At 41.2% G+C, this 19,740-nt stretch overlaps 1 protein-coding gene across 2 annotated transcripts in view; it reads left to right on the top strand.

Moving 5' to 3' along the window:
- Positions 1 to 19,740, top strand: part of LOC147725355 (cytosolic beta-glucosidase-like) — a 564,555-nt gene that overhangs the window by 123,997 nt on the left and 420,818 nt on the right. The gene's annotated exons all lie outside the window — the stretch shown is intronic.

The following is a 19,740-nucleotide window of genomic DNA, read 5'->3' as shown; positions in this document are numbered from 1 at the left end:
TGATAATAAGTCAACTAATTATCCTTCCTATCCTAATAAGAAAAGCAATGAAAAAAGTTATGAGAAAGGTAATGAGCTAAAGAAGTTTGCGTGTTATAGGTGTGGATCTTCTAGCCACTTAGCAAACTATAAGTGGTGCCCTGCTCTTGATAAAATATGTACTAATTGTAAAAAAAAAGGGACATTTCACTAGAGTGTGTCGTAACTTTAAAGCTAAGGTCAATTTTCTCCAAGACGATGAGCAAGATGACATTAATTGTGTCCAATTGGATAGTCAAGACAATACTTTTCATGTTGTAGGTGAAATATGTAGTGTACATGATGAGTCAATTAAAGGGACGCGTAAGGTTAAAAAGTTACCATCGTGCTTTGGCAAAATTGATGGTCTAGAGGTAAAAGTTATGGTGGACTCTTGTGCGTGGTATACCATTATGGGCATGGATTTGTTTAAATCTCTTTGGCCCAACGGGTCATTATTGGGACCTGATGTACACCCCGGGAGTTACACTGGTCACAAAATACGTTTAGAAGGTTTTATATAAGCCAAAATAAGTTTTGGACACAATTCGTGTCAAGGTAAAATTTATGTGGCTAACAAAGGTGCAACCATTTTGGGGTGGCCACATATATTTGACTTAAGTATGAAAATTGATCCTAGTTTGGATTGTCCTGTTTATTCTATTCAGAATGATTGTTTTGAGAGGGATAGTTACTCAAATCTTCAGGAAAAATTTCCTGATGTATTTTCTAATGGTATTGGTAAGATGATTGGATTCAAGCATAGAATCATCTTAAGAGAAGGTGCATGTCCTGTTCGGCAAAAACTTAGGAACGTACCTATTAGCTATAGAGAAACATTGGGTGAAATACTTAAGAAATTGTGCAAAGATGGAATTGTGGAACCAGTTGAGAGTTCAGTTTGGGTTTCGCCAGTCATGATTTCTCTTAAATCTAATGGCAATTTGCGTTTATGTGTCGACCTAAGGTGTTTAAATGAAGCTATTTGGGTTGATACATTTCCTCTTCCAAATTTGCAAGAGCTTACATCTTCCGTTGGTGGATCTTCTTGGTTCTCCAAGATAGATTTGACAAGTGCATATCACCAAATTGTTTTAGAGGATGATTCTAAACATTGCACTGCTTTCATTACCACAGAGGGAATGTTTAGATATAAACGTATGCCATTTGGTCTTGCAAGCGCATCTGCGGTTTTTCAAAGAGAAATGTGCAGGGTCCTACAAGGCATTAAAAACGCTAAAGTATTTCAGGATGACATTTTAATATATGGGAAGAACAAGGAATGTCATGATGAAAGTTTATATGCTGTTCTAGATGCATTAAGAAATACTGGATTAACTATCAAAAATGAGAAATGTGTGTTCGGGAAATCTGAAGTAGAGTATTTGGGACATGTCATATCCAAAGATGGTATTCGACCAAAAATCTGTCATGTTGATGCTATTTGAGCTGTTCCTGAACCTACAAATAGGGAACAATTGATGTTGTTTCTGGGATTAACAGAATTTTACTCACGTTTTAGTGAAAATTATGCCTCGAAAGTTGAACCGTTGAGATCATTGTTAAAAAGAGGTGTAGTGTTTACATGGGGTGACCAAAAAAAACTATGTTTTGAGAAGGTGAAGAAAGAAATAATCACAACACCATGTTTGAAACCCTTCTTGCCAACTGCTGAATGTATTCTGTCTGTGGATGCGTCTGGGTATGGAATTGGTGCTGTGTTTTCTCAACATGTTAAATCAGAGAAGTGGGTAGTGGCGTATGCTTCATGCATGTTAACAAAATCGGAACGAAATTATTCCGTAATAGAAAAGGAGTTGTTGGCTGCTTCATGGGCTGCTGAGAGATTCAGGATGTATGTGTGGGGGAGGAAGTTCAAAATTTGTACTGATCATAAACCATTGGTGAATATTTTAAGACCTGAAGGTGGGAAGAATTTAACTCCAAGGTTGGCTCGCTTAGCTTCAAAGCTGCAAATGTTCAGTTTTGATATAGAGTATATTCCGGGTAAGGATAACGTAGTTGCGGATGGTCTGTCAAGGTTACCTAATGTAGATTCAACAGGAATTGGAACTAATACTGATTGTGAGATAGCGTTTACCACTAAGGATGTGTTTCTGATAGGTGATAGGGATGTTGATAGTAGTGTATCTGAGGCGTCTCGAATGAGTGAGATGGACAAGGATGTTGTTTTGAAAGAGGTTAAACGATTTATAGTTGATGGTTGGCCAAGAGAATCCAACTTACGTGGTGAATGTGCTGCGTTTTCAAAGATTAAAGAAGAACTGTGTGTTGTTAATGATATTGTCTTAAGAGGTGACAGAATTGTGCCTCCAGTTGGCATAAGGAAGAATATTGTTGAGAAGAGTCACTTGGGGCATGGTGGTATGTCCAGTACACAAAGGAGGGTTAAAGAGTGGTTTTGGTGGCCAGGTGTTGATTCCATGGTGGATCGATTAGTGAGGGATTGCAAAGTTTGTGGTGCTAGTGATAAAGTGGCAAAGCCATTAAGTGTGCCTTTAACCATGGTGGAGTTACCTGAGTATCCATGGCAAAAGGTGGCTATTGATTTCATGGGGCCATTTTCAGCTTTATCGTCTAAGGATTGTTATGCTATTGTATTAGTTGATTACTATTCAAAATGGCCCGAGGTAAGAATGGTAAGTGGGATGACTACGGATGTGGTCATTGAGTTTTTAGAGGATGTGTTTTCAAGGGAAGGAGTACCAGAAGTTATAGTTTCGGATAATGGTCCTCAGTTTGTGTCACAAAAGATGGATGAGTTCCTAGTGGTAATGGGCATCAAGCACATCAAATCGTCACTATATCATCCGGAAGGTAACGGTCAAGTTGAGCGCTTCAACAGGGTGGTTAAGGAAGTGATTGAATTGGCATTGAGTGCAGGTTTACCTTGGAGGAAAGCTCTACAAGAGAGATTGACTGCATATCGTGTTACCCCGCATTCTGCTACAGGGAAAACACCCTTTGAAGTTTTGAGAGGTAGGAAACCATTTACTGGTTTGGTTCCTTGGTGGTTGAGGAAAAGGAATGATAAAATGCAGTGCAATGACAAGGATATTGATAAAGAAATCAGATCTGAGGTCAAAAAGAATCAAGATCGCAATCAGCAGTTTTATGGAGGTAAATGTGGTTGGCCTTTGGTTAAGATAGGTCAGATGGTTAGAGTGAAGAATCCTAGGATAGTGTTGAAGGGTGAAAGTGTATGGTCCAAACCCTTGAGAGTAATGAAGGTGTTTGGTAGTGCTGTAGAAATGGAAGATGGTAAGAGCTGGAATTTTCGGCAATTGAGTTTTTGCAATGAGAGGAATGGTGTGGTAGGTTCACGATCTGGTGGTGTTGATGATGGGGCATGTAGTGGTTATATGTTAGGTGATGATTTTGGATTAGTAAACGAGGTGGCGTCAACTGGCAGTACGGGTGGTTGTAGTACTAGTTGTGATACGGGAAGTGATGTTAGAGATATTGCTGATGTTGGGTCATCTTGTACCAATATTGGTGTTGGAGGTGAGACTCTTCGCCGTGGTGATAGAACAAGGAAGATGCCTGTCCGGTTTTCTGATTTCAAATTAGGGTAATTCTTTTAGTGGTGACTTAAGCTATTCAGGAGGAGGGTGTGTGGTATTGGTTATATATGTAGTGTTGTGCGCGTGTATGTCTCGTGTGTGTGTTGGCGCGCGTATGTGTGTGCACGTGTGGAATGCGTGGAATGTATGCTTGGAAGAATGTAGTGGGTAGGGAGACAGTTGCTGAAGGAGAGGGTGGAGGATGCTGTTGTGTTCGTGCCGCTGTATTATCTTTACTTTCTGAAATAAAGAAGAAGTGAAGAACCATCAACGAGTCTACGAGCCTCTCTTACAATATAATCCAAGGGTGAATTGGTCGACGGGAAACTGAGTGCATGTAGGACATGGGGCAATGTGGATTCAAATCCAGTAAAGCGAAATACTGGTAATTTTTTTAGCACACAAACCTTTACTGGTGTTACCCTTAATGATTCTCCCTGGCTATGACAGGCCTTTTTGGGTCAGATTTCTTACAATTTAGATGCAAGTCTCAAAATGTGTGAAAACATGACTTGTAGTTTTTTTCTGTTTTCCTTGCGTTTCAATGTTCTTTGTGTTCATCCAGTTGGCATCACTGTAATATTACCCAGCCAACTAATTAATGTTCTTAAACTTCCTTGTATCACCTGAAGGACACATAGAGTAACAATTGCTGTAAAACCGGAAATTATAGAAAATATTTACCTTTTAGTAGCCGCTATAGTTTTGATGCTATCGTGCCAGATTAAGTTGGGGAATTGTTTAACCTCAAACATATATGGGACATTGTGTCCCTAGAGGTCACAAAGTCAGCATAGGGTAAGCAAATGTAGCCATCAATTTGCGACTCACACCATAAAATTATACAGTGCCATTTAATGCCACCGTTCCAGCAATAGGCATTACAACCTAGTTCCAAAACGATGGAAGCCATACAGGAATGCCTTGAATGTTGAAAAGCATTTTGCAGTGATCCCTTGAACAACAAGTCAATACGAAGCATAGCTGGCGCACATTTTGATTATGTGAGGAACAGAAGAGTGAAAACGCATGGCTTCTTTAGAAAAGAAAGTTGAATAGAGGCCTATTTGTGTCAAGCACCAAAAGTAAATTTCTGGTAAGTGCTGTGTCTATGTTTCAAATCAGAAATGTTCAGAATGTTTGAAAATATTAACCATTCTAGGGAAATATTTCTTGACATTTAGGTCGCAACCTTTCTGTTCCTGTATTAACTAATCACACCTGCTCACATATTAAATATCTAACCTACATCCCTTTTCTCCCACTTTACTCAAATACCCATCCTAAATTTGAATCCCCAGGTGAGATTTTACCCCTGGACACCTGCTTTCTCCATTTGTATCTCACTTCTGCTGCTAGGCACCAGCCATTTTTATATGCAAATCATTGCTTCCCTCATACCAAACCTATCTTGCTTCAAAAACTACCTTTACCTATCTGTTATCTACCACACCAGTCCCCCTCTGTCATTCGTTGCAGACCTCCCTACCGTTGATATGCTTAGCAATCCCTGGTCTTTTTTTTGGGGTAAGCCATCCAACTTTAATACCCGATTTGGAAAACTTGATTGTGTGACAGAATACATTCCTTTTCCAAGCCTAAGGCTTAGTTCAACTGATCTTGTATTAAACTTGTATTGATTGTGCTCCATTTAATGGTATATTTGCCATGCAAATCGCAGATTAGCAGTGATTTATTGATTTTGTTGCCTGCAATAAATGCAACCATCTTACAAACATTACTTAATGTGGAAGAAGTTTGAATTTCCCACCCCATCCATCTTCTTAAACATCCTCATGATAGCTAGTCCACCTCCGACTGAAAACCACCATTGACAATCTTAGAGTTCAGTTACTACTGTATAAGTGCTGTCTAGCTAATAAATGCCGAAAGACTCCCCACATTGGAAGTAATCTGCCCATCAGATTGAATTGTGAATTCTTATTGAAGTCGAGTGTGCTACTGAAATTGTTCAGTCACAAGAACTGTGGAGTTCTCGAGGTAATTAAAAATAAAATCCTCAGTAGTTTGGTGGCTTCCTTGCCAGCGCTCCATAACCTTAAATCAAACTCATCCTAAAATGGAGGTGGAAGAGCCAACAAATTTACATGGAGGGCCAAGAGTGACCATGCACGAGACGAGCCCTGAAAATATTTGGTATGCAAATCATATAAAAAAAGTAAAAATATGATCTCTTTAGAATTAGAAAAAGTATTTAACATGCAGAAGCATTTTACCTTGGTACCTCCAGATTATATCACTGCAGTGAGGAGTATTAAGTGATAGCTTATAAACACAAACTTCTTCTCTTCCCCTCACCTCCCCCCCACGGGCGGCAGCACTATTGGTTAGCGAAAAGGCAAGGCATCATCTGTTCCCTATGTGTGGCCTAGATTCTTATACATGAATAACACTCTAGTTACTCAATGTTTGTACAACATGTAGTCATATTTGATTGACAAGGAAAAGGAGGATGAGTGAAATATAGTGTGCGATAATGCAATTAGGTCAAGTGTGAAACCAGGATTGATTCGTTTTTTGGTCAAGGCATGGTGTATTCAGTACATGGGCTTCAAGCTGGCCCATCACTTGTCATTGGTTGTTCTGGGTGTGTTAGACTTGCCATCCTTGGCATGGTATTGAGAAAACGCACCTCCTGTCTACTTTATATCAAAAGTAGTACAGGGAGTCGGAGGTAATACATTTGGTTTATTCAAGCTTGAACAAATGCAAATCCAACAAAGAAAAAACTATTCCGTGTAGGTAATTAATGACCACACAGAATTCTCCTTTCATATTTATACTATACTTTAAACTAAGCATGGGGGGGAAAATCCGTTCAGTTCGCGGATTTTGCGGATTTTCTGCAAATTCGCAATCCGCGAGATTCGCGAATTTCCCGCAAAATCCGCGAGCGCAACGGATTGGGTCAAAAGTTGAAGCTGACTTTTGTAACTATTTTAGAATGGCGCCGGCAAGCTGCCAGCAAGCTGCCAGAGCCATTCTAAAATAGTTACAAAAGTCAGCTTCAACAGGAAGCACTAATAGATAAAGTAAAGCAGGTGCTGGAGTTGAAGCTCAAATTCAGTTACACAATCATTAATCACCCCAAACTTGGGGTGCATAATGATTGTGTAACTTAATTTGACCTTCAACTCGAGCACCTGCTTTACTTTATCTATTAGTGCTTCCTGTTGAAGCTGACACTTGTTAGCTATTTTAGAATGACGCTGGCATCTTGCCTACGCCATTCTAAGTAGGGCTGAGGGCAGAAGGGCACATAGTGGGACAGAGGGCAGAAGGGGACAAACGAGTGGGGCAGAGGGCAGAAGGGCACAGAAATGAGTGGGGCAGAGGGCAGAAGGGGACAAAAACGAGTGGGGCAGAGGGCAGAAGAGCACAAAAACGAGTGGGACAGAGGGCAGAAACGAGTGGGGCAGAGGGCAGAAGACCACAAAAACGAGTTGGGCAGAGGGCAGAAGAGCACAAAAACGAGTGGGACAGAGGGCAAAAGGGCACAAACACGAGTGGGGCAGAGGGCAGTAAGGCACAAAAACGAGTGGTACAGAGGACAGAAGGGCATAAAAAACGAGAAGGTGGCAGTGATGAACCAGAGGGCGTATCATGGTCTAAAAAATCCGCAAATTCGGACAAATTCGCAAATTTTGCAGATTGCGAATTCGCAAATCCGCAAATTCGCAAATTGCAAATTCGCAAAATTCGCCCATGCTTACTTTAAACAAGTCTGCCTACTCCCCTTCACTTCCTTTCCCCTAATCTATTGGAAAATTCCTTCCAGTTATACACACAAAATGAAATGCTAACCACACTACATTTTCAAGATAAGTGATCATAAGCCATTGCTTAATTGCAAATTGAAAGGAAAAAGACCAGTGTGACTTTCCATCTCAGAGAAACACAAATGATTAAAAAAGTGTAATTATTTTAACAGCCACTCTGTACTTTTCCAAGGAAATGGAGAGGAAAAAATAAAAGAATGTACAATGTCAGAAGAGCATTGAAAATTCCTCCAACAACGTTGTAGAAAGTCAGGTTGATTTTGAAGAAATGTCTGCACTCATGTTCATAATATATAACCTTTTCCTCAAATGGTCCTAGAACATGAGTTCAACATTTACCAATTGCCTGCTATCACTAACCTAAAGAATCAATGATAGATAATTTGATTTGGCAATTTTCTGAACTTTTTGAATGGTCAAATTCACATTAGGATTGTTATCTGGGATATATACACAGGAGGAGCTGCCAATTAATTTGCATACCCCCCCCCCATTCTCTGCTAAAAGAATGTCCAATACAATCCGGTTTAGAAGGAAAACAAGATGAGTAGCTTGCATTTCTGCAGTAATATAATGTAATTTCTAAGTCATTTCTACAGTAATGTGCACCAGTATTCTCATTAATAACAGCTTCCACTACTCTGATCAATTCAGCATCTGGCCAGCATAGATAATAAAGGTAATCCCTACGCTGGCTCTGTACTGCTTTATTAGTAACTTTGATATGAGGAGCAGTTTTTAGTTCACACCAGGCACTACAAGGCCCATTATAGGATAAAGGTAGAGGTATAAGAGGTGCCTTCCTTTTGACTGAAGATGGCAGAAAACCACATATCCAACAATCTGTAGCATTATATCCAAGATGTACGTTATGTAAAACCTGATTGAATGTATTATTCACATATTGCAAGTGGTGTGCTTGCTTATGATGGGCAAGGGTTATGTACTGATACTCTGGTATTGGTGTGGTGACTGATGTCACTGATGTAGAGACTGGGTGGTTTTCTTCTAACCACCAGACAAACCCTAGCATTCCTAATATTATTATCAAAACACACAGAAGCCAAATCATTTTCACTTTCTTGGTCCAACATTGTTATATACCAGACACTCGAGTCTTCTCCTCCTGCCATGAATTAGAGCAGAGGTCTTCAAACTTTTGGATGCCGAGACCCCCCTGTCAACATTTTCAGGGTTAAGGACCCCCTCCTGACAAAATTTCTGAACCCAGTGTGGGTGACAAGAGTACCCAAGTGACTGCACGGTGAGCGATGCAACAGTGTGAAGGTAGGGTAAAAGGAGTGACTGCAGGGTGAGTGAGGTGACCATATGAATTTGGGTTCGGCTGTATGTGCAGAGTGGGGCGAATTAATGCACGGTTAGTGATGGCCTTGTTTGAGTGAGCTACAGATTGAGCAGTGAGGGGGGGACAGGTGAGTGAAGTGTCACATGAGTGCAGGGTGAGTAGTGTGCTCATGTGACTGCAGGGTAAGGTACAGGGTGAACAAGGCAAGCGCATTGTTAGTGCACAGTGATCATTGTGAGTGCAGGGTGAGCGGGTGAATGTTGTGAGTGCACGGTGATCAGTGTGAGTGCATTGTGATCACTGTGAGTGCAGGGTGAGCGGGTGAATGGTGTGAGTGCACGGTGATCAGAGTGAGTGCATTGTGATCACTGTGAGTGCAGGGTGAGCAGGTGAATAGTGTGAGTGCATGGTGATCAGTGTGAGTGGATTGTGATCAGTGTGAGAGCATTGTGACCAGTGTGAGAGCATTGTGATCAGTGTGAGAATTGTGATCAGTGTGAGAGCATTGTGATCGCTGTGAGTGAATTGTAATCACTATTAGTGCATGGTGATCAGGGTGAGTGCAAGGCGAGTGTGAAAGTGAAGGCGAGAATGAGGAGTGAGTTGTCTGAATGCAGGGTGCATGCCTACAAACTTGAAGTGTAGGATTTCAGATAAAATTTAAACTATTGCTATAATGGCAATAATCCGGGATACAGGGTGGAGGAAATAAATAATGTGCTGATACAGCTCATTATTTTGATGGCCCAGAAATAAGCAGTCGCCTAAAGCTGTATTTTTAGCACTTATCTGTGAATACTTAGAACAGAAATATAAATAGAAAACACTTTTAATTGTGTTCTAGGGCTGCCTCAATGATCCATGACTGATACTTAAAGAGAACAAAGACAGAAAAGTCACATAGTTAATTAATACATACTTTTTTATTTATAACTCTGTTTAGTGTCAAGAGCAGGTCTCTGCGGGCTCTTTAAACAACACACAGCAGGCATTTTTCTTTTGGCTACCCAACTTTATATTTCTTTTCATTAAATGCATTCTTACACTACAGCAGTAAGTGTAAAAATACAAATGTAAGGAATAGGCAGAGTGGGGGACTAGGGGGTACTGGAACCATTAAAAAAACTAAGCCTAGGTAACCAGTTAACAAAGGCATGTAAATGTGCAAATGGTCTTTAAAGACCTGTGAAAAGCTGGCTGGAGATAAGACTCCAGACACCTCCCAGCCGAGCCCCAGCAGAGTGAGCTGCGATGCAGCAGCCCGGGCTGAGACACAGGACGGGGAAGGAGGGGGGCTGAAGCTGTGGGAATGGGCAGAAGTGTGAAGGGAATGCGCGACCCCCTTCCTATCACTCCACGGCCCCCCTTGGGGTCGCGCCCTACAGTTTGAAGACCCCTGAATTAGAGGGTGATTTCTCAAACGGTCTCAGTTCAATACTCCTTGTCTTACCCCTATTGTATTATTTGTGTGTGATGTACAAATACCTCTTCTTGATGAGTGATGCTTCTCCTAATATTTTTTCTTTATGCTCAGACCAACATCCTTTTTTCCTCTTCTTTTCCAAAAAGAGAACCAAATCAAAAGCAACTAACAGCCAAAACCAAAGTAACGTGGCTAAGACCTCCTAAACAAACCCCTATCTTTTCTACCAAAGAACATCAAGCGTTTCCAAATGTCCTTTACTTCAAAGTCTCACTGGCAAGCTTATGTACAGGTTCAGATGTTGGCGGTCTTGACCACCGACATGGGCTGCTTTCTCTCCAGAGATATTTTTTTATTCAAAGTCTATAGTTTTTGACAGCCCTAGGTCTCAAATTAACCTAGGTGAATCCCAATCCGGATACTCAAATAGAGGTATTGGTATCAATTTGGGCTCAACAGGAGTGAAGTTGACCAGTGGATGTGCTACTGCTCCTTCTTCAATCAGCTCACCATTATTAAAAGATACTTGCTGTGGAGGAATTCCTCGCTTCACACATTGATCATAGAACAAAGGCGATGGAGCTTTCTTAACATGTTGGGCATGGAGCCAATGTTTGTTTTCCATGCGCTTTACAGCAGTCTGAGTGGCAAGTAGTACTTGAACTGTTCCCTTCCAGCGTGGCTCAAGACTGGATTTCCTCTGAAAGTGAAGGGTAAAGACCCAATCTGCAGGCTTCAGCTTATGACCTGAACCTTCAAGACGAGGAGGGAGACTGGCCTTCACCTGTGAATGAATCAAACGCAATTCTTTAGTCAATTGGTCACAATTATCAACAAGCAGAGTATGTTCAATTTCACCAAATTTCCTAGGTTTAGTACACCCCACACATTTGCAGGCAACCCCATTTCTACCTGGAATGGGGATAACCCCATTTTCATGTGTTCAGTATTGCGCGTTGAAAACAAAGCTATGGGCAAAGCATTAGGCCATTGTAATCTTGTTTCAGCACATATCTTTCCCAGTTTTCCTTTCAAGATACCATTTATCTTTCCACTAGGCCTGAAGCCTTTGGATAGTGGGCAGCATGAAACTTTTGCCTTATTTGCAAGCCTTTGCAGATTAAGTCCATCACTTGGCCAATAAAGTGTGACCCATTGTCACCCCAGGGCACTCTGGCCAAACCAAAGCTTGAGAAGTACTCCTTCGGGAGTATTTTTGCAGTACTTAAATCTGTGTTATCTTGTCGAGCGTAAGCCTCCACCCACCTACTAAAGGTGCAAACCACCACTAAGACATACTTAAGCTTAGCCACTCGTTCCAATTCTAAGAAATTCATTTGAATGACTTCAAAGGGCAATTCTGGAGGTGCAAAATGGCCTATCGGGACTGGGGTACCTTTTCCTGGTTTCTAAATAGAGCATATCATGCATCTTTTGACATGGGACTCTGCAACCCTGGGAATCAGTTTGTTGAACCAAACGTGGTCTAATGTTGCCACTGTTCCTTTGGCAACAATGTGAGCTGGGTTATGTGCCATAGGAACAATAGCGTTAGCATAACAATTAGGAAGCATCCATCTTTGTTTCTCTGACCAATCTATCCAACATCCGGTATCATCTAATCTACCATACATCTGCCATGGCTCTTTCTCTTCCATGGTAGTTTCTTGTTGTATCTCTCTAACACATTCTAAGGTATTGTTAAACATTGGTACATCAGGGACCCCTATGTCGGGGCCTGTAACATACATTAATTTATATTCATATCTGGCTGTTTGCTTGGCTGTTTCATCTGCAAAAGCATTTCCCTGAGCTACCTCATCAATAACTGTTTTATGGGCACTGCATTCAACAATGGCAACTTTTTTTGGTAACATCAGAGCATCCAATAATTTTACTATTAACTCCCCATATTGTAACCTACTACCATGTGAGGTCAAAAAGCCTATTTTTTCCTTGATCACCCAATGAGTGGGCAACACCAAAGGCATACTGACTGTCAGTATAAATATTTACAATCTGATCTTTACTTAATTCACATGCCCATGTAAGGGCAATTACTTATGCTGCTTGTGCTGGCATTTCCGGTATTTTACATGACTCTACCACTGTTTTCAAAGTGGTGATAGCATGTGCAGCAGTGTTTGTACCATCTGGTAATTTGAAACATGGACCATCTACAAACAACTATCCATGTGGGTCAGACATGGGAGTATCTGTTGGGTCTACCCGTCCCTTGGTCTCTTCTTCAGTGGTGCAGACACAATCATGGTGTTCTTCCCCTAAATCACTGCGGAGAGGTAGCATTGTGGCAAGGTTCAAAACATTGCAACGTTTCAGAATGATATTTGGAGCAAAATCTGTTACTCATACCCTGTTAAATGTACACTGGTCAGGTACTGGGTCTGAGTTTTGTTTAGTAGCACATCCACAGTATGTGGTACCATACCTGTCAAATTGTGACCTAGAATGTATATTTCAGATTGTTTGACTGCAATAGCAGCAGCTGCTACTGAGTGCAAACAATTTGGCAAAGCCATAGCTACTAGATTCAATGTGGAGGAAAAATAAGCACCAGGTTTATTCCTCCCTCCATGGGTTTGTGTTAAAACCGATAGACCACATCCATCTTTCTCATGGACAAAAAAAATCCTTAGTATAATCAGGGTTACCCAAAGCAGGTGCATTGCATAAATTGTTTTTTAGTTGTTGAAAAGCATGCTCACACTCATCCGTCCAAGGGAGTGGGTTACTAATATTCTTAGATGTGAGAGCAATCACAGGTTTTGCAATTAAAGAGAAATTAGGTATCCACTGCCTGCAAAAGGAAGTCATACCTATAAAAACACGAACGTTTCATTTTCTGTACCAAATTTATTCTTTGAGGGTGCAGTCTTCTACCCCCTTTTGACAGGAGGCGACCTAAATAGGCAACCTTCTGTTGACAACATTGAATTTTAGTTAAGGACACTTTATGTCCTAGGAGTGCTAAATGATGCAACAAATTACCTGTTGTTTCCGTACAACCTTCCTCGGTATCTGAGGCAATTAATAGATCATCAATGTATTGGAGTAATACAGAGCCTTTTGAGGGGGGAAAAAGATCTAATTGTGTTTTTCAAGGCTTAACTATATATACTAGGGCTTTTGGTATACCCTTGAGGAGCAAGTGTCCATGCTAGGGAATGCTCTTGGAATAAAACTGAAAACAGTTATTGACTTCCTTTAGCAATGGGCACACAAAAAAAGCATTTTTTAAATCAAGCACAGTAAAATATTTGGCTGAAGACGGTGTTGTATGTCGATTTAGATACGATATATATAGGTTTCCCGATTTATACCCTTATACAGCCACAATTCGCATTGCCCTTATTTAGGCATAGAAATCTTACCCTTATTTAGGCATTATCCATGCTAACCAAAGAGAGGCATCACCACCTACATCTGTCCATCAACGTCACAACGAGTTCTTGGAAAGCCAGACTCTTAAGCCTTTAGGACTTTCCCTCGCTTGGATTATTGATTTCTCCAAGAACTAATTTACTCTGCATGAACATCTATAGCTGAGGGTTCATTCATGACGTTCTTCTGCTCAACTTTTACTTCCATACTGGCATTCCTAAACACCTTCGAGGTATAAATATACCTTCACTTGCCATGGCAAACCACGGTTCGGCTGCCTACTTGCACGACGCGGCTCGCCAAGGCAAGTTCGGAAGGAAATCAAGTCCCCTCCTGACGCACTGACCAGATGCTGTCATACTCCTCGCAGAGAATCCAGTTCCAATGTTTTTGACTTCCATTGCGAGGTGTTAGAGATCAAGACCCGGAAAGAGATTCCAACCTCTCTCATTCTAAGGTATGGAGCAGACTAGAACCTAGAGGGACTCTTGGCAACTCTGGCAAAACTAAACTATAGCTAGCTATACTTTAGTTTACAACACCTACTTCTTACATCATACTACACTTAGGTTAGGTACACTGGGGTAGAACTAACTAGAAGCATCAGATGAGTATTCACATTTTAGCCTGCCTTATTTATGTATGTACTATTACAGATTTGACCTCACTCCTATGTCAAATCTATAGTGTATAGTATTCCAATGTGCAGAGCCTACCAGAGATATAGGAACTACACTACAACAGAATCATGGTAAAAATAGAATTCATGTCAGGAACAACAGGATATTGGGGTACTACAATTTTATTTATAGCTCGAAGATCAATCACTAATCTATATTTATCAGGGATTCCCTCTGTGGTTTTTTTTCAGAACAGGTATTATAGGACTATTACATGGGCTACCTTCTGTTTCTTTTATTATCCCCTTATGTAATAAATCAGAGATAACCTCTTTGAGACCTTCCTCTCCCTCCTGGGACATTTTGTATTGAGGAATCCGGGGTAAGGGAACGCCTTTTTTAACAGTGATTACTATGGGATCTATGTCCATTTTACCAACATGATTATCTTCTGATGCCCAGACCGTTTTATCAATTGCCTGTAATTCAGGTGGAAGGTTATTACATCTGTCACTGTAAAACAGTTGCTAAAATGATCAGAAGCTATTTATATAAAGACACCATCAGACGAACAATAAATGTTAGCATTCAGTCTTTTCAATAGGTCCAGACCTAATAAGTTCTCAGCACAATTTTTAGTAAGCCCAAATGGGACAGAGGTGGTGAAGGACTCTATAGTAACATCTAGAGTTTAGAGATGGGGCTCTACCTGAGAATCCAACTGATGGATTCATTCTGCCTGAGAGGAGAGACCCTGGAAATTGGTCATGAGCCACAGAGGTGCGAGTGGCACCTGTATCAACAAGGAACTCGCGTACTGCCCCTTCTATATCCATGGTGACATATGGACCTGATTGATTAACTGGAATCATGACCCTATTTCCACCCTTTCCATTGCTGTCCTATTGTGAATACTCAAAGGAATTGAAATCAATGTCAGTAAAATCTTCAGTACAAAAACTTTGGTTGACTTGTTGACTATCAAAATTATTCTGACCTCTGTTGTCATTCTGAAGCTGGGTGAAATCTTGCCTATTTGTGACCCTCTCCCTGTACCCTTTGGCACTGAACTACCTCTTACCCTTGCCACAGTTGCTTGGCCCTGTGGGCTAGGGTATTCATCCTTCCAATGACCCTCTTGAAAGCAATAGGCACACTGATTTTGGCCTAATCCTGCTCTGTGTTGCTGCTCAGGAGCTGATGAGGCTTTGCCAGCCCCTCTTCCACGTCCACCTCCCCTCACATTTCCCATACCCCTTTGTCTTCCCCTGTCTGGGAATACTTGCTGTAGCAAAAGCTTTGTTTTTATTTCTGTCAGTTTCTTATCATTCTTTTCTTTCTTTATTTTCTGGTAATACTCATAATATGTAGCCATTACCAAAAGATCTGCAGGTTCTTTAGTTGGCCAGGTGCTCTCTGATACTTTAATCAACTCTCCTAATTCTTTAGTCAAATTATTCACAATTCGTCAGCAAACATTCATTTCCCTATGACAGCTGCCAAATCCTGATCACTATGAGCCCTGAATATTTCCTCCATCCTAGTGTAATAGTCTGAGACTTTTTCTGTAGGTTTTTGTTAACAAGCTGCTATTTTATCCCAATTTACATCTTCCCATGGTATTATTCGTAGCAATTTAGCAATAATAGGATCAGGTTAATCAAGTATAAATAGGTCTGGTCTGTCTCCTGGTCTTCTTTGTGTGTCAAGATTTTCAAAATGTACCCAAGCATATCCAAAGTGTGCTACATCATCATGTATACGTATTCCATTCCATATTTCTCTGGGGAGTAAGGCATCAAAAATAGATCCAAGTCCTTGAATGTCTTTACACATAATGTGGCTGATTATAAGGCTTCATAAAACCCCTTTGGGTTTTCCTAAAGTCTGGCAAATCTTTCTTTATTGCCATTAATTCATACCTACTTCACGGGGTATAAACAAATTGAGGAATGGGGTTCTGAACAGGAATACCGACAGCAGCAGGGGGTGCAGGAAGGGGGTGTATTTGCCTCATGGGATATTCCCCTTTCATTTTTTGATATTTTCTTCTAACTTTAACACCCCAATGCAAACAACATTCAACAGCCTGTGGGACATCTGGGGAAGAGATCATGTGACCTTGCCACGTTTGTAACACTGCTTGTGGATTATTTTTATTACACCATGTCCACCAGTCTCTATCATTTCCGTCATATATTGAATGAGTAAGTTTTACTGAAAACTATCAAACCAATTTGCAGTTGGCATTACAGTATTCATGGTGGCATTATTTATGTCATCCATTCATCTATGGGCTATAGTGTTTACTCTTCTGGATCTGCTCTCGGTTATCTATATCTAGTATTAGGTCTGTCCCTCCAAAAACCTATCCCTATCTCTCAAATTACTACTATGCTTGTGAACCAAAGGTGGGGTACCTGCAGGCATATTTCCAGCAGATTGGGACGCAGAAGGGGTTTGCCCAGTCACTAGTCTTGGTAAAAAATGTACCCGAGGAATAGTCAACACATTTGGTGCAGGTATCGCGTGTCCTGCTTGTTACTGCTGTTGAACAGCAGACGGATTAAGTATTGGTCTGGGTGGGACAGGCAGTTGCTGACCTGGTAATGGCTACACTGCAAGGGTTCCACTCATCGAGTGGCTATATGTTAAGTCAGTGAATCTAATTGTAGACACACTATTCGAGTCCAATTAAGCTGGAAATGTCTATACAAGTAGGTACAACCTACACAGAAGAATATATAGCAAGTAAACTCACTGGCCCTTCCTTGCTCCAGGGCCCGCTACTAAGTACTAGAACCACCACAGACCCAGCTAATGATAAACTCTCTGAACTTGAGCGCCTAAAGAAAAAACACGTACGGACAGAGCTCCATGCCCGTATGTTAACAGACTATCTAAGAGCAGAAGTCATACCAGTGGGCCTCCGAGTGCGAAACGCTCCTGCCATTTTTATCCAGGACCCAAAATTCAAGAAAGGTTTTGCCCACATTGGCATGACTTGTTCACGCCACTGGATGGTGCTTGGTATCGATACAGCGATAGAACATAAGAAACAAGAACTGGAGGAAATTCAGGCATTAGAACAGGCCATAAGAGAACTAGACACTTTGGCTGATGCCAAAGCCTGTCTTGAAAAAATCGATCGTACCATTCAAGATTTCGAAGCCTTTGAATTACACAAAAAAACTACTAAAGTAACTAAAGATATTAAGAACTACAACAGAGAAATAAACTACCCCTACCTCCAGGAAGATTTTTTCACTGTAGGCCCCCAGGCGCAACAAGATTTCCAACAGGCACCTGGGGCCGCTTTAAAAACAGAGCCCCTGTTACTTTCTCAGACTCTTCAGCCGAATCTGACGGTTCAGAAACAGCAGAAGGTCCTAGAACCTCAGCCCACAACAACCCCCATTTTTTAGGCAGGGAACAGCAGAAGAACACAGTTCCCCCCCAGAGGCAGAGGGAGAGGGAGAGACAGAACCAGACCGAGGTACAACTTTTCCCCGGGGGAGCGCCAAACCAGGAACCGCTTCTACCAATGGGGTTACCAATATTAAACATTGAAACACCTCCTCAATCCAATATGGAAACTATACCCATATTCAACCTCTCTAGGCACCAACTAAACTCCACAGACACCTCCCTATTAAGTAGAGGACTATCCTTCGTTCTTTCAGAAAAACCTAATTGGTTCAATATTCAGTTGGAGATTCTACTCTTTTTTAGAAAAATAAGACTACAAGCCTTCTTTAAAGACAGAGAAGCTGCCCAAAAACATGACACCACAGGACTACGCCCTAACTCGACGTTTAACCCAGCAAGTGGTACTATGCCGCCTGAGGTGATCACTTTCGAACACCTGATCCTTCGAGAACTGGACAATTTGAAAATAGACTACAGATTTACACCATACAATATCAGTAGAGAGGAAAGAAATAGCCTCACAGAACTTAGACAGAACAACAACATCGTGATAAAACCATGTGACAAAGGCGGCGGGATTGCCATTCAAAACCGCACCTCCTATGAAGCTGAAATTCAACGTCAAATTAACAACACGACACATTATGAGAAACGGAGACATAACCCTGCAAAAAGTATCAGTGAAACCATCCAGCAGATCACTCAGGAAGCCCTAGAGGACAGTTACATTAGCAAAAATGAATATCTGTTCCTAAACAATAGGGAACCCCAGACCCCAGTACTTTATACACTTCCCAAACTACATAAAAATATGGAAGCTCCACCAGGTAGACCCATCCTTTCAGGTTGCGGTTCAATTGTAGAACCCTTAGGGAAATATATTGATTTCTTCATTAAAGATTAGGTAAAAGACCTATATCAAAGACACAACACATCTAAAAACCCTCATTGAATCACATCCATACCATCCTGACTCAGAACTCTTTATACACAAATATTCCCCAACAGAAGGGGATGGATGTGATCCGTAAACACCTCAATAACCGACCTGCGCCCCACCAAGTCCCTACAGACTTCATAATGAACTTACTTGAGATCGCCCTTACCAAAAATTATTTCATGTTCAAAGATACTTATTACAGACAATGCAAAGGTACTTCCATGGGGGCCATTTTTGGCCCCAACTTTGCCATACTTTTTGTAGATGACCTCGAATCTAACAACCCATATCGTGACAACATCCTTAGTTGGCGCAGGTACATAGATGATGTGCTCATGATCTGGAAAGGGGATGAAGGCACACTAAAAGACTATTGCGAGTGGCTCAATAACAGTCAACCAGATCTTAAATGTACCTACAATTTTGATAGGCACCAGGTCGACTACCTAGATGTCACAATCAAATGTCATGAAGAAGAGCTGTATACCACACTCTTCAGAAAGCCTACAGAGCTTAATACGCTCCTAGAATATCATAGTGCACATCCAAGGGCCCTCAGGGATGGCCTTCCCTACGGCCAGTTCCTCAGAATTAAGCGCAATTGTAAGTTCAAACAGGACTTCTTTTTAGAGGCTGAAACCCTATGTACTAAACTGATGAACAGAGGCTACCCCAGAAAACTTGTAAGAAGAGCTATGAAACGGGCTTGGTATGCCCACAGAGAACATCTATTACAACCACAAAAGAAAGACCCCTTAAAAAGAATCACCTGTGTCACCACATTCAATACAGTTAGCAACAAGCTCTGTAAAGCAATCAGAAAACATTGGTCTGTACTAGATCCCTTAGAACTTGGCACAGGGGCCCCTTTATTCTCCTTTAAAAGAGGACGCAATCTCAAAGATCATTTAGTGAGAGCTGCCACCACAACCAATAAAAATACCACCATTGAGACATGTCTAAATCTTCCACCTATTGTAGGACATTACAAATGTAACAACTGCACTGCATGCGATTTCACGACCAATACAAAAGTGTTTGAATATGAAAACTGTAAACATAAATTAAAATCTTTTACTAACTGTAATTCGAAAAACGCCATGTACTGTATCCAATGTCCGTGCCAAAAACTGTATATTGGCCAAACCACTCAACATATAAAGACCAGGATCTCGCAACATAGGAGCAGAATTCGCTGCAAGGTGACAACTGCACCCC

Source organism: Lissotriton vulgaris, chromosome 3_2 (genome assembly GCF_964263255.1).
Source record: "Lissotriton vulgaris chromosome 3_2, aLisVul1.2, whole genome shotgun sequence".
In the NCBI taxonomy this organism is placed as follows: domain Eukaryota; kingdom Metazoa; phylum Chordata; class Amphibia; order Caudata; family Salamandridae; genus Lissotriton; species Lissotriton vulgaris.
Note: the sequence above shows the minus strand (reverse complement) of the source record. Positions and strands in the feature narration are given on the sequence as shown.